The sequence below is a fragment of the Erythranthe guttata genome, chromosome 14 (genome assembly GCF_056151865.1).
Source record: "Erythranthe guttata isolate IM_541 chromosome 14, IM_541, whole genome shotgun sequence".
Taxonomy (NCBI): Eukaryota; Viridiplantae; Streptophyta; class Magnoliopsida; order Lamiales; family Phrymaceae; genus Erythranthe; species Erythranthe guttata.
The window spans coordinates 15,493,629-15,506,500 of NC_142546.1; positions in this window are offsets into that span (position 1 = coordinate 15,493,629).

Consider the following 12,872-nt stretch of genomic DNA (forward strand, 5'->3'; position numbering starts at 1 on the left):
TCGATTGTAGATGCCTCAAACGAGAATGAGTAGAGAAGACAAATGGTTAATGTAGAAATCACGGTGGCGGTATCCCACCGACTAAAATAGTTTATTAAGAATCATGCTGGCGGTATGCCTTGAAAATATTGTGCGGGGCGGTATGCCGCCGACTTATTGCTGAAAATAAATTACATGGGGCCCGCGTGGGGCTATAGTAAATACTAAGTAAAGCATTTCTTCAGGATTGCGATTGTTCTAGTGCCCGTCGTGGACAAGTCTTCCGAGCGCTCGCAAAAGCTGAAAAAACTCCTCAGTAGTGTGACCCCGATCTCTGTGGTATTCACAGTAATCATCCAAATTTTGTTGTTCTGGATTCTCCTTCATCCATCTCGGTAGTTGTAGAATTCATTTATGTTTTATGATGATCATTATGTCAACAAGCTTATCCTTGAGAGGTGAGAACTTCTCGAAGGTGCGATTTTTGGCGGGACGTATCTCTTCTTTTCTATTATAGTTGTGGATTCCCTCATCGCGTTTTTGCTTAAGGAGTACCCTCATTTCTGCAGTCTCCTCAGTCTGAATGTACTTCTCAGTGCGATTCAGGAGCTCCTCTAGGGTCATAGGGGGTCGGCCTGCGATGTACTCTTGATAACGAACATGCTTCAAATTGTATTGCAGTATGTCGGTTAACATTTCGTGATTAAGGAACGGCACTTCATGTACTGCTTTGAGAAGTCGTTGTAGGTAATTCATGAGCGACTCTTTGTCCCGTTGTATGACCTTGAAGAGATACGACCATTTTTGGCGTATTTCTTGCTTATAGAGTATTGGTGATGGAAAATCGTCGCTAGTTGATCCAGATTGTCTATGGAGGATCCGGCAAGCCGTTGAACCAAATTTATACCAGATCAACTTGGTGGTCCGAAAAATCTTGCAGTGAGCTGCGTTACTAAGACCGTAGAGGTCAATCTTGGCGTAAACATTATTCAAGTGATCTCGGGGATCCCCAATTTTGTCGAATTGGGAGATATTGGGATCCTGAATCCGATAAGCAACACTTCTTCCATAATAGCATGAACAAATGGGTATTTCGAATGGACAATGCCTCAAAGTGAGCGGCCGTCGACCTCGAGACTTCTCGTCGAGGACTCCTTGAGTTGCAGTCGTCGGAGCCTGCTCGATGCCTTCTTGTCTCCTGGTGTCGGGAAGCTCTACTTCCGAGTTGGTTTTGTGGGGAGTTTTAGTGGGGGTGCGCATGTTCGCGGTGTCCCCCGCCTCGAGGCCCTTGACGATAGTCATACGACCGGGAATAACCGCTTATCGTCCGACGGCTTTGCGTCGCTTTCCCTTTAAGGGGCTCAGGCTCTTTGCCTTAGTGGACGCTGTGATTAGCGACGAGTTTCCCTTCGAGGCATGCGGTGTGAGGATGTGCTACGCTGAGGCGAGTGGCGGTGAACGCGCCTTCTGAGGATGTGCTACGCTGAGGCGATGGGTGGTGAGCGTATCTTCAAGGAGCCTGTTCGGAGGAATAACTTTGGCCGTTGAGCGATACTCTTTACTCTGAGACATGGAGATCCAAGATCGGCGGAGTGGTACGGACATGCACGAAATCCGTAGGATCGCTTCCCATATGAATAGTTTCTTCAAAGTCAGTTGTGCTTTGAGCATTGATATACTGAGCTACAACGTCCGTTACTGCCTAAGCTGCTACTTTGGCCACCGTCTTCTCCATTAAGGCTTGTAGTTCCTCTGCAATCATCTAGATGACCGACACTGAAGATCCTGCAAGGTTGGCCGCTCCAATTATTTTTTTCCTTCGAGGTGGTTCTATGACTCCAGCACTACCTTGAAGTGGTTGTTTTGAGATTTCCTTGACCACCTTTATTGGTTGCTCCCGTAGATATTTTACCTCGAGGCAGCTCTGAGACTCCACCGCTACCTTGAAGCGATTAGTTGAGATCGCCTTGACCCTTTTCGTTGGCCGCACCCGTAGTTATTTTGCTTCGAGGCGGCTCTTCCTTCGAGGCAGCTCTGAGACTCCACCGCTACCTTGAAGCGAGTGGTTGGGATCGCCTTGATCCTCTTCGTTGGCCGCTCCCGTAGTTCTTTTGCATCGAGGCAGCTCTGAGACTACACCGCTACTTTGAAGCGAGTGGTTGGGGTCGCCTTGATCCTCTTCGTTGTCCGCTCCCGTAGTTCTTTTGCTTCGAGGCGTCTCTTCCTTCGAGGCAGCTCTGAGACTCCACCGCTACCTCGAAACGAGTGGTTGGGATCGCCTTGATCCTCTTCGTTGGCCGCTCCTATAGTTCTTTTTCTTCAAGGCAGCTCTGAGACTCCACCGCTACTTTGAAGCGAGTGGTTGGGATCGCCTTGATCCTCTTCGTTTGACGCTCCCGTAGTTCTTTTGCATCGAGGCAGCTCTGAGACTACACCGCTACTTTGAAGCGAGTGGTTGGGATCGCCTTGATCCTCTTCGTTGGCCGCTCCCGTAGTTATTTTGCTTCGAGGCATCTCTTCCTTTGAGGTAGCTCCGAGAGTCCACCGCTACCTTGAAGCGAGTGGTTGGGATCGCCTTGATCCTCTTTGTTGGCCGCTCCTATGTTCTTTTTCTTCAAGACAACTCTGAGACTCCACCGCTACTTTGAAGCGAGTGGTTGGGATCGCCTTGATCCTCTTCGTTGGCTGCTCCTATAGTTCTATTGCTTCGAGGCAGCTCTGTGACTCCACCGCTACTTTGAAGCGAGTGGTTGAGATCGCATTGGTCCTCTTCGTTTGACGCTCCCGTAGTTCTATTGCTTCGAGGCAGCTCTGTGACTCCACCGCTACTTTGAAGCGAGTGGTTGGGATCGCCTTGATCCTCTTCGTTGGCCGCTCCCGTAGTTATTTTACTTCGAGGCAGCTCTGTGACTCCACCGCTACTTTGAAGCGAGTGGTTGGGATCGCCTTGATCCTCTTCGTTGGCCGCTCCCGTAGTTATTTTGCTTTGAGGCAGCTCTGTGACTCCACCGCTACTTTGAAGCGAGTGGTTGGGATCGCCTTGATCCTCTTCGTTGGCCGCTCCCGTAGTTATTTTGCTTCGAGGCGTCTCTTGCTTTGAGGCAGCTCCGAGACTCCACCGCTACCTTGAAGCGAGTGGTTGGGATCGCATTGATCCTCTTCGTTAGCCTCTCTCGTAGTTTTTTTGGTTCGAGGCGGCTCTAAGACTCTACCGCTCCTCGGGGCGGCTCTGAGACTCCGTCGCTTCCTCGAGGCGGCTCTAAGACTCTTCCGCTACCTTGAGGCGGCTCTGAGACTCCGTCGGTTCCTCGAGGCGGCTCTAAGACTCTTCCGCTCTTCGAGGCGGCTCTGAGACTCCGTCACTTCCTCGAGGCAGCTCTAAGACTCTTCCGCTCCTCGGGGCGGCTCTGAGACTCTTCCGCTACCTTGAGGCGGCTCTGAGACTCCGTCGGTTCCTCGAGGCGACTCTAAGACTCTTCCGCTCTTCGAGGCGGCTCTGAGACTCTTCCGCTCTTCGAGGCGGCTCTGAGACTCCGTCGCTTCCTCGAGGCGGCTCTAAGACTCTTCCGCTCCTCGGGGCGGCTCTGAGACTCTTCCGCTACCTTGAGGCGGCTCTGAGACTCCGTCGGTTCCTCGAGGCGACTCTAAGACTCTTCCGCTCTTCGAGGCGGCTCTGAGACTCCGTCACTTCCTCGAGGCGGCTCTAAGACTCTTCCGCTCCTCGGGGCGGCTCTGAGACTCCGTCGCTTCCTCGAGGCGGCTCTGAGACTCTTCCGCTACCTTGAGGCGGCTCTGAGACTCCGTCGGTTCCTCGAGGCGGCTCTAAGACTCTTCCGCTCTTCGAGGCGGCTCTGAGACTCCGTCGCTTCGTCGAGGCGGCTCTAAGAATCTTCCGCTCCTCGGGGCGGCTCTGAGAATCTTCCGCTACCTTGAGGCGGCTCTGAGACTCCGTCGGTTCCTCGAGGCGACTCTAAGACTCTTATGTTCTTCGAGGCGGCTCTGAGACTCCGTCGGTTCCTCGAGGCGATTCTAAGACTCTTCCGCTCTTCGAGGCGACTCTGAGACTCCGTCACTTCCTCGAGGCGGCTCTAAGACTCTTCCCCGCTCCTCGGGGCGGCTCTAAGACTCTTCCGCTACCTTGAGGCGAGTGGTTGGGATCGCCTTGATCCTCTTCGTCATGACACGTGATCTAGTTTGCCTTCCCACAGACGGCGCCAAAATGATGCTGTTCCAAAATGTTGGGTCAGCCCAATGGTCTTGAAGCCCACAGGTCTCCTAAGTCCAGGAATCTTCAAGCCCAATATCGGGAATGCCGAGAGTCCTTGCCACGCGTCCGAGGTAGTCGAAGGGATCGCTCCACTCGTTAACCTACAAAACAGTTAAAAACACTAGGTGACACGCCGGGGGTGGCCCGGCGATTGTCCTCCGACGCTCAAGTCAGAAAATTATCACAATATAAACAAATAATATTAATTACTTGCCTAAATAGTTCTTCCCTTGTTATGTGATTGATAACACATATTTATAGGTGGAGTTTGGTATGGTTTTCTTGTAGAAAACCAATGTGGGACAAAAACATTAGATTTCTTCCCATAGCTTCTTATGAGGTTCTTAATTAAGTGCCTTTGTGTTGGGCTTTTCCTTTGAATGAGCCTCATGGGCTTTTTGGGTTAAAGCCCAATTAGGCACATCAGTATCATATACTCCATGTGCTACACGTAAATACAAAAAACCTCATATTGTTACATTTTTTCTAAAATCTGATGAAAATACCCCTGAAGCATATAAATATAAGAGTTTGTTTGAGCCATTGTCCAACGTATTTTTAACATTTTCGGTCAATTTTACTTGGGAAATTGTTGTATTTTTATTTTTTTCTACAAGACATCTAATTGCTTTGATTTTTTATTTTTTTATTTTATGAATAAAACCTTTTATTTTTGTCATTTTGAATTTCTTCATTTTTTTTCTTAAATGTCTTTTGGTAGTTTAAATTTTGAACAATCATAAGATTGTTAAATGTTTGTAATCTTATGATGTTTGAACTATCGGAAGACATTTAAGAAAAAATTAAGAAACTCAAAATAATAAAAATAAAATGTTTTATTCAGAAAATTAAAATAATTTAAGCAATTAGATGTTTTAGAGAAAAATTTATAAATACCAAAATTTTCCAGTTAAAATGGACTGAAAATGGTAAAAAAAATATAATGGAAAATGGCTCAAACAAACCCTTACGTATATATATACTTTAGTAGGGGTATTTTCGTCATATTTTGGGGAAAATGTAACAGTAGGGGAGTTTTTATATTTATATATAGTACATGGAGTATATGATACAAAGTTCATAATACAGAAGTGTTTTTTTATTTAACCATTAATAAAATATGGGTAAATTACAAACACCCCCCTGAGGTATGGTCAAATTACAAAAACCCCCCTCTTGTTTGGATAATTACATCTACCCCCCTCAACTATGATTTTTTCTTAGACCTCCACCTTTATAGTGCCAAATTCAACATAGTCATCTAGATTCTGTGAAATGTGCTCTAGTTTGTATTTTTTTTGTGTAAAATATACAGTTTCCGATGCACCACAAACTGATATATACAAGCTAAAAATCACATATTATGATCATCTTGCTTCATAATGTAGAGTTTGAATGGGATAAAACGGGTTCAAAAGTGATAATATTCCATATAATCTCGAAGATTCCACTAAATTTGATGAGTTGAGGGGGTGGTTGTAATTATCCAAACAAGATGGGTATTTTTGTAATTTGACCATACTTCAGGGGGTGTTTGTAATTTACCCATAAAATATTTATTGATATGGGCTCACTTTTCTTACTTAAAGGATTTGGTTTGGACTATATATTAAAGGCCCAGATCCAAACCCAAACATTATTTCATCAAGCGACTGATTTAGGTCACAACTCAAGTGGTCACCATCCCCACATGGGATAAGATAGGCCGTGAAAGCGAATACCATGACGCAGAATCGTGAATAGGGTCAAAAAGTTTGTACCACGGCTAGGATCGGGTGGCCTACTTTTATGCGGACGGGGCGAACTCATTGCATGACATGATTGGCGAAGCTCACTATAGCATAGAGATTGCATTTAGTTTGCATGAGCACTATCGTGATCATCCAAGTCATCGGCAGCTAGTAGCATAACTCGAATAGAGGGAACAACCTTCTGACTTTGACGTCACATCACCCCTCCATACGCCCACCTCACATGTGAAGTATAATATTTTCTTGGTTAACATGTGATAAACGCTTACATCTGATAAATGATTTTAACAGTTGATCAGTTGTTACGTCTTATTCTAAAAGTTAATATTTTAAAAGTTGAGATGATACAACTTATAAGTTATTTTTACTGTTATTAAGATCTGAAAAAAAAAATTGGGTATATAAACTCTTTTAAAAAGATCTATAAACACAAATAATTTATTTTAAAAAATTTAAGATGTTTTTGAAAAAATAGTGGGACATGTTATTAGACATTTGCCTGTTGTTCTACAATATAAAATCTGTTAGATAAATCAAGTGACCTTAAATGATTGTTGTTGTGAATATATGAACAATTGTAGAAGCTCAATTCAAATGAAGACACACACCAGACGAAGAAATAACATGGTTTGGATTGAGGAGCAACATTACTTCCACGGACAACAAACTGAACTTTTAATGTTGAATCAGTCGATCAAAACACATGCTAATACATTCACAATAACAACATACTGAAAAAATTTCAAACCCTAACAATGACAACTACAGCTTACCTCTACTCAAACTTTTTACATTATCCATGTATTGATTGTTAAGAACTCGTAAATACTCCGTGTAAATGAATACTGAAATCTCTAGATTCTGCACAAAAAAAATTGCAAGCATTTTGTGATGCATGTTGCTGAGATTACTGAGGGTTTGGAGGACATTATTTCCCACCGCTGAGCGTTTATCTCTCGCAACGCTGGATTGTCCGACGGACCGCCGGATTGGCTAGGTGGCGTGTTAACAAGAGTTGAATCATGATGTTTCTTGATTGGGGTGGTGACTTGTGACGAACGTCTAATTATAAATTACGTGAGGAATCTTATGCGATTTTTATGTATTATAAATAAATGCAAAATTAATGTGCATGACAAAATTATCTCTAACTATTTAACTCTAATTTTTAATTGTAACTCCAATTTAACTTCAATTTCATCAATTTTGACCACAAAAAATCAATTTTGACTTTTTGTTTTTTTTTTGGATTATTTTTTCATGTTCTTTACGTCACCCGATTTACGGAGTTGACTTTTTTTGTTTCCTTTAAAATTGAAGGGTCTCTCAAATACAAACAACAAAGAGGGTTTACTTCTATTAAAATAAATAATTAGGGAGTCCCACTAATAGACCCTTATTAGAATTGATATATCTAAGGTGGTGTGTGCAAAAACTTTTGGAAATAGATTATGAGTTTTTTTTTTCTGAACATAATATGTTTTTAAGTGTTTGCAAAACAAGCTTTTGTTTTTGTTTCTTTTAAAATAAGTTCTTTTAAGCTATAATTTTAAATCACTCATGTATCTGTTTTTTCTATTTTAGTTGATTTTCCAGCTAATTTGCAAACACCTCAAACTTTTAGAATTAAACGCTTAATTACAACTTAATTCACAATCACTAACTTATGCTTTTAAATAAGCTTTTGCAAACACCACTTATAAAGTGATTATTAATAGAAATGTTACAAATAAATTATAAATTAAATATGTCGACAACTAATTTTAGAGTAAAAAGCAGTTCGCATCCTAAACTAAGGGTCGATTTGCACTTTACCCCAAACAAAAAAAAATTACACATTTTTATCTGAACTCGTTAAAACGTTACACGATGCCCCCTAAACTCAATTTTCCGGCAATTTTGACCGGAAAGTTAAAACATGTGCCTTGCACGTGACATTTGCAGGGGCATATGCTATATATTAAATATAAATTAATCTTTAAAAAACATAAAAAATAAATAAAAACAAAACAAAATTACCAAAACCACAATCAGACAACACATTCGAGGAACAATATGAAAAATTGATGATTTTTTTTACTGGGGAATGGAATAGGATGGGTTAGAGTTGGGAGGGTGGAGCCATGGTGGTAGACGGGATGAGTGGATGACAACTCATTTTTTTTCTTTTTCTTTTTTTTTTTATTTTGTTATTGTTATTATTTTGTTTTAAATATTAAAATATATAATGTAAGGGAAGGGACCAATTTGCCCCTGCAAATCTCATGTGCAATACACGCGTTGTAATATTTCGGTCAAAATTGCCCGAATATTCCTTTTAGGAGACACCATGCAATGAATTCATGAGTTTAGGGCTTTTTACTCAGGGGTAATATGTTATGAGCCCCTTAAATCAAACATAATTAAATCAAACATAATTTGAATTAAATGACAAGTCCAAATCTAATCTATATTATATATAAAACTAAGATACACAATCAAAGTTTTCTAATTGAGGAGATTGAGTCCACATTTTATTATTAATTTCAAAATAACCCCACTTACCATAATCACCATATTATTATGTAATTGATTTCACATAATTAATTTTTAAATTTTATCTCTCCTACATGTCAAAATAGTGTCTTTTTATTGGTTATTTAGTTTCCTTTTTTAATCCATTTTTTCATAATAAATACGTTAATTCTTTTTTTGGGTTCATTAAATTTTATACACAATATTATATTAATTGCAAAAAAACCCCAATTATCATAATCATCTATATTATTAATTAATTAATTTGACATTATTGATTTTAAAATTTTATCTCTCCTACATGTCAAAATAATGTCTTTTTATTGGTTCATAAGTTTTTTTTTATAAACAATATTTTGATTTAAAAAACGTAGGACTTAATTGCAATTTTTATAATTTCACAATTGAGTAAATTTTATGCACAATATTATATTAATTGCAAAAATAACCCACTTACAAGAATCACCCATATTATTAATGAAATAATTTCACATTTTTTGTATCAAATTTTATCTCTCCTACATGTCAAAATAGTGTATTTTTATTGGTTAATGAGTTTCTTTTTTTATAAACAATAAATATCTATATAATATATAAATTAAAACCCTCATAGCTTAAGAAATCGACATGTGACATATCTATGTGACATCCACCTCATATCTCATGTGGCATTTTTTGTTCCATTATAATCACAATATTAATATACACACATTAATTAATTATTTAATGCAATTACCGATAATAGATGCATATTAATTAAAACTTACCAACTTAATATAAGATATTATTATTTTGTGTATTAATTTGATTTATATCTTTTCCACATTTCATAATATCTTATACAAGAGTGTCAATTAATATCAATTACAATATATATAATTTCTATAATTATAGAAACGATGTTAATTTATTTCTAGATATCATTAGTTATATATATATATATATATATAATATGTGTGTGTGTGATTTAGCAAAATTGAAGCATATCATTAATTATATTGGTATCGGGTTTTCCTTATTTAAACATGTACTTTAATTTATTTTAAAATTCAAATTCAAAAATTCAATCTTGAAAATCTTTGTTTTAATGTTAATTAATTATTTCCGTTTTTTACATATTATTTACATTTTTATCGCATAAATACAACTATAAAATCTCATACCACAAAATTCATCACCACCAAAAAAAATCAAGTTAGAGAGAGAGAGAGAGGGGAGGGAGTATTTTTTTATTCTTGATTTCTCTTTTTAGTTTTTCTGTTTTTTTCTTCTGATAATTATATAGAAATTCATAATTCGGTGTACATTTTTTTTCTCGACAAAATATATCATTATGATTTATTTGTTTCGATGCACATGATAATTATCTGCTCCAAATTAACTTTGCATTATATTATTTGTTATTTTTACATAAGTATATATCTCTAACATTTTTTTAATGATCTGTAGATATGGACGTTGTTAAGTCATGTATTTTACGCGACTGATATCGGATATGGAAAAGTTCTATGAATTTGCAAAAAGTGCGACTACATCTTGAAAGTTCAAAAATCAAAGGTTATATTCATATTTTGTTTTGTTATATTTTCTATAACTAATGTGTAATTAATAATATGTTGTTAATTGATCAATTTCCGTGTAGAACATATCCAAGTAATTTGAAGATGTTGCTGGATACATTGGCAAAAAAAAAAAAAAAGATTTCTTTAAGATTTATTCGTGGAATTAAGAATCACGCAATTTTTGTTTATCCCAACAAAAACGTCATTGAAGTGCATCGTGCAAGTCAAGAAGAAGATTTACTCCTTAAATATTTTTTTTTTGTTTCATTTAAATTTTTGTTAGAATTTTCTTTTGATGAAATTTGTTTAATGTTGGGAGTTTAATAGTGTTAGGACATTCTAATTTATAATTTATTTTATGTTTTAATCTTGCTCTTGATTATTATAATTAAATTGATAGTTTTTGTCTATTGTTTTATGAAATATATCGTGCTCAAATTTAAATTCTGAAGAAAATTATTGATATATATATATATATATATATATATATATATATACACACACGTACATTAAAAAATAGTAGTATATTTCTACGTTACAAAATTTTGTAAAATGAGATTATTTTAAAATCAATACATACTATTTTTTAAGAATTTATTTTTGACTCACACAAGTACTAAATTAAAAAAAAAAACTCCATACATATTTATTGCTAAAAATTTTAATATAAAATTTAGGAAATATATTAGTCAACATTCATAGAAACGAGATTGATTTAAAATCATTACATAATAAATTCTTTTCCGGTAGATAAATATTATATTTTTCAATGCCATATTGCCCTTTTTTTGTTTTTTCTTTATAATAATTTGACTTTTTGCTGTTATAATATAGATATTAACAAGATATAGTAATTAGTAATTTCCAATATTTTTGCTATTTTATAACTGCTTTTATATCGAATGTTTGCTATTATATAATAATGTGACTTATTTTTTATATAATACAATAATTATACTATTCACTATTTGCCATTGAATGTATAAAATGTGTATCACCATTTATAATGATGATGCAAACTAGAATAATGACATACTTCTTGGTCATGAGGTATTTCATGAAAGCTAATAAATTGGTATTAATGCAAATTATCGTTATACTAATATGTTACATAATTCATAGAATTTTTGATAGCAATTGTCATAAAAAACAAAGATTTTGTTTACATTATTATGGTAATATTTATATTTATTTTGAATCACAACAAAAAATATGTTTAGTAAAATATAAGTAGCTTTTTTAATCCTTATTTTTTTATCCATTTTTTTAATCCTTATAAAAGTTTGTCAAATTTTAATAGTATTTCGAACGTATACATTCTAATAGCATCACCGGTTTACATATATCTTACTTTGTTAAACAATGGAAATGAATTAAACAAATAAATGTAAACTTTGTTAAGATTTTGTTTTAAATGATTTGTTATGGGTTAAAAGATTGGGTTTTTTGTTTCAATATAACAATTTTTTAATTGTATATGTTTTTGTAGATATGATCAAGACGGACAACTTATATATTGGCAATCAAATGTTTACTACCCAAAAATATGTGTACTTTCGGTTATGTTTACAATTCCGTTTCAATTTTTTGTGTACCAATTTCATACCATGTGTCTTCTTTTTAATTTTTTTTCTTTCTCATATTTTAGTTTGTGTACAATCAGCGATACATGCGAAGCAATTTATTTATTATTTTTTTCGATATGAAAAAACCCCAGTATTTATTTGTGGCAAATTTATTTATATGCCAAATTCCTTTGTTTTGAATATTTTTCGTTTCGTATTTCATGGTGTTGATTTGGTTGATCAAACAATAATTATTCAAAATATTGTTGTTGGTTTGATAATGATATTGGTATTGGTATTGGTACTGGTATTGGTATTAGGATTAATATTAATATTAGTATTAGTATTAGTATGAGTATTATGAGTATGAGTATGAGTATTAGTATAAGTATGAGTATGAGTATAAGTATAAGTATTATTATTAGTATGATTGGGATTAGTATTAAGATTATGATCAAAATTAATATTAATATCATGATTAAGATTGGAATTGTGATTAGTATTAATATTAGTATTAGTATTATAATTAGGTTAGTATTACCATTAGTATTCCTATTTGTATTTGTATTAGTATTATGATCAGGATTATGAATAGAGTCGTCATTACAATTAGTATTAGGATTAGAATTAATATTAATATGAGTTATAATATTAGTAATGGTATGAGCAATAGTAATACTGTAATGGTAATAATATTAGTATAAGTATTACTATTAAGTATTAGAATTATTATCAATATTAGGATTAATATTAGTATTAGTATCAGTATTAGTATTAGTTTTAGTATTAATATTAGTATTATACTGATATTAGTATAATTAGTATTAGTATTAGTATTTTTAGTATTAGTACAAATATTTGTGTTAGTGTTAGTGCTACTGTTAGTGTTACGTGTTAGTGTTAGTGTTAGTATTGGTAGTAGTCAGGGGTGGAAATCGGACGGATCGGATCGGAAAACACCTTTTCGGAAAATTTCCGATTTTTTTCGGAAGTGTTTTATAAGTTCCGATTCCGATTCCGATTTTTTCGGAATCTGAAAATGAAATCCGATTCCGATTTTTTCGGAAATTTCGGAAATTCGGAAAATTTCGGAATTTTATTTTTTTCAGCATTTTTCTGGACTTTTCTCAGAAATTTTCGACGAAACTAAATTTTGTATCCAAAACCTTGGCACCAACAACCAAAGAAATTGAAAATCCCAGATGTAGAAGAAAGATAATGAAATTTATTATTT